Source organism: Sciurus carolinensis, chromosome 6 (genome assembly GCF_902686445.1).
Source record: "Sciurus carolinensis chromosome 6, mSciCar1.2, whole genome shotgun sequence".
Taxonomy (NCBI): Eukaryota; Metazoa; Chordata; class Mammalia; order Rodentia; family Sciuridae; genus Sciurus; species Sciurus carolinensis.
The window spans coordinates 12,518,677-12,522,719 of NC_062218.1; positions in this window are offsets into that span (position 1 = coordinate 12,518,677).

A 4,043-nucleotide genomic window follows, 5' to 3' on the forward strand; every position below is an offset into this window, starting at 1 on the left:
TGAAATAAGCCAGTCACAGAAGTACAAATACTGTATGATTTCACTCACCTGAGGTATCTAGAACAACCAAACTCACAGAGAAAATGGAACAGAGGTTGCCAGAGGCTGGAAGGAGGAAGCGATGGAAAGTTAGTGTTTATTGGTATGGAGTTTCCATTTGGGAAAGAAAAGAAAGTTTGGGAAACAGATGGTTGGTGATAGTTCACCATGTGAATGTACTTAACGTCACCACTTAAAGTAGCTAGAAGGCAAATTTTATGTTCCTATCCTCCCCCTCCCCTACACAAAGACAATGAATTTGGATAAGGACAGTCAGAAGTGAGTGTAGGTTAGAAAATGTCACCAATTCTCAGTAGGAAGTCAAGCCCTTCCATCACTCACCACCACCCATGGTTCCTCCAGTGAAAACCGTATAACTGCATTCCATGTGCCAGGCATAGTTCTTGGTATGCAAATTAGAGCAACTGATCCACCTTCTCCTTTGGAAGATTTCCTGCTAGAGGAGGACACTTGATAGGACATCCAACTACCAACATGCTCTGCAAAGGTGTGGAAATTTCAATTATCCAGACAAAGGCCACTGTTTTTGTGTCCTAGCCTGAGGCTGGCCTGGATATGAATGAGTGACCCCTGAGTGAAATGAAGGGTTTGACATAGCAAGGAAAATTTATTTTGCTAAGTCTTTAATGGTTCTGGATATTCCACATTCCATTTCAAAGTTCAAATGGTCAAGAAAACCTTATGAAAACAAAAATTCTAATTAAATACTTGCTAGGAACTATCGACCAGATTCTTTTCTTTCTTCTGATGTGGTAACAGCCCTCCGTGCAACCAAGTAGAGGTTTAGCCATGCGTTCTGAACTCTGCAGGGTCACTGTCAGGCGGCTTCTGAGCACCATGCTAGGCACTGCCTATGGTTTTGGTTATTCTCAGGTGGATATTTTGGTGTGATTTGTGTAAACATTTCAGATAACTCTCTTTCTACTGAGGTCTTTGCTGAACTCATCTCTTTTTTATCTTTTTTAAAAAATTTGTTCCTTTTAGATTTACATGACAGTAGAAAGTATTTTGACATACATATATGGAATATAACTTATTCTAATTAGGACCCCATTCTTGCGTTTGAACATGATGTGGAGTTACACTGGTAATGTATTCATATATAAGATAGGAAAATTATATCCAATTCATTCTATTATCTTTCCTAAAGTCAGTCTTTAGCTATACTTACACCAAACTCTTGGTGTACCCATTTGTTATGGTTTAAATATGAGTTATCCCCCAAAAGATCATGTGTGAGACAATGCAAAAAAGTTTAGAGGTGAAATGATTGGGTTGTGAGAGTCTAATCAATGGATTAATCTTACTGAATGGATTAACTGGGTGGTAACTGTAGGCAGGTAGGGTGGCGCAGGGGGCAGTTGGTCAATGGGGGGTGGGCGTGCCTTCGAGGTACATATTTTGTCTCTAGTGAGCAGAGCTCTCTCTGCTTCCTGTTTGCCATACCCTAAGCTGTTTCCTCCACCACATCCTTCCACCAGGAGGTTCTTCCTCACCTGGGACCCAGAGCAATGGAGTTGGCCATCTATGAACTGAGACTTCTGACATCAGGAGCCCCAATAAATTTTTCCTCCTCTAAAACTGTTAGTGTCAGGTTTTTTGATCACAGAAGAAAAAAAAAAAACTAACTAAAACACTACTCATAAATATTCAACCTCTAAGTAAAGTACTAGGGATTCCAGATCAGAGTTCTAACCCACAAAGTGCTCACAATCTCTTAAAAAAATCAATAGCCTGGTGATTGTTCAGACATAGTGAATCATACAAAAGCAGTCCCAAAAATACCATAGAAAATTTCTACATGTGTTCATGTGTTTTTTTATTTCAAAGTAATTTTTTAATGAAGCATTTTTAACAAGGTACAATTAGTTTTATTATTTACAGATGCAGTTTTGCTGCTGCTATAATTGTTAACCTGGACAGAAATAAATGAACTTTACTGAGCAACTAGGGACAATGTTCAGAAAATTTAGTTAGTTGGCTCAGTATAAGATTGCGATGTAGAAATTATGATCCTCTATGTATATAAATAACCTCCATTATAGAAGATCGTAGGAAAAGATGCAAAGCATTTAGCAATAATACGGGTAAAAAAACTTCCAGGATGTATATCGTGTCTTTTATTTGACCAATATTTATACAATGTTTATAGGGCAAGCACTATTCTAAAAGTTTTGCAGATAAAACCCTTAATCCCCAATTACAAAAACTAGATGATCTTACGAGTCCTGTTTCATAGATGAGGACACTGAGGCACAAAAATTGCTAACTAACTCACGCAAGACCATGTGGCATGTGCAAGCAAGCTTGGCAGTCTGGTTCCAAGGCTTAGGTCTTTAAGTACCACACTAAAAGACCCTGAACTCAGCTTTTGGAGTAACAATGAAAATTATAGTCAACCACAAAACCTAAATCTGTATTAATTGAAGGGATTTTAGGCCAAGTCCAAACAGCTGTGTTCATAAATATTATCTTGTGGGAGGAAGGGAGGGAAATTGGCTAATTTGTTTTGCGGTTAAAGGACTTAAGTAAATTTTATTTTATTATACCACGAGAAATTAGTTCTGGTATTTTCAATTTCTAGAATGGACAATTTGTCCTTGTCACTGCTCATAACTTTGTTTTGGTTTAATTAGGCTCAACAATTTTAAGTCATTTATTTGGTACAAACAACATTACTTTATACACTACCCCTCAATGTTAAATATCTGATTTGGATAAAAAGGTTTTTTGTCTCCCACTAAACAAACTACACAGTTTGGGAACATTTTTATTATCTTCTGGGAATCATGGGTGGCAAAATGGTTGGATGGTTGAGAAGTCACGCCTAGTTCAAACTGCACTATCACTTAATGGGCCTCAGTTCTCTCTTCTGTAACAGTCCCTACTTCATGGGTGAGTGTGAGAACTAATGAAATAATACATGTAAAAGGCATGTCAAAGCACATGGTCTGATATCGGCTGCCCTAAATGCCTGGCATTATGTCAACTTATGTTGCTCCGATATGAATTTTACTAGAGTTACCTAAGACTTGTGATCCTCTAATCTTTTGTTCTGAGACTCAAGGAGGGAAAAGATTCAGTGGAGTTTAAATGTCGCTCCAAGGCTACTCAAGGCACATAAAATTCCAGACTGTTTTCCACATCTTTCTTTAGTTATGGAACTTCTCTTTCGAAAGCTGCCAGAACATTTCACATGCAAATCTGTTTGTCTCTGGAACTGCATATTTTGGAGAAAAGGGAAGGGCTCCTCAGGATTTTCATTTTCTTCCTTTTTCTTTTGAAAAAAGGTTCCATTGGATTAGGAAATCCGGAGCAAAGAGCCTTGTGTCTTTTTATTGTTGCATGGTTCATTTTTACTGCTTGCTACTCCCATATTTTTTTCCTTTCCATAAACCACTTAAATAAGAGGGACCAGTTTGGTCAACAAGGCACTTACTCTGCTCCTAAAGTAAACTGTGAGTTCTAAGTAAGTTTAAGCCTGGTCTGCTGACCCAAGGGGAAAGAAAGATCATTTTCTTTTCCCTTAGCTTTGCCTATCTAGTGGAACGGGCCCTGTGCGGGCAGCTCCGTCTGGATTCCAGTCTCGGGAGGGCCGGGACCGACCGGCTTTAGCACACGGGCCAAGGAAAGGGGCTCACTCGCTATTTTGCCCTGGTCCCTCTCCCCCATCGGCCGCCATCGGTCAACTTGCTTCCCACTCCATGGACTTGTGAAATAAAGCGCCAGGGAGGCCACGGGATCCACTCGTGAGAAACCGCCAGGGTGTTGCCCCAAGAGCAAGCTTCGCGGGCCCAGGCTGGACGCCACCAGCACCCATCGTAGAGCATTAGACGTCCCTGCGCAGCTCAGGCATGCGACCCCGACGGCGCGCGGAGGCCCCGCCCCCAGCCCTAGCCTCGGTCTCTGATTGGTCGCTTGGCGCGTCAGTCAGTTCCCGGGGCGGGAGCAGAGACGGCTGTCGCCGCCCCGCGCCTCCCGCG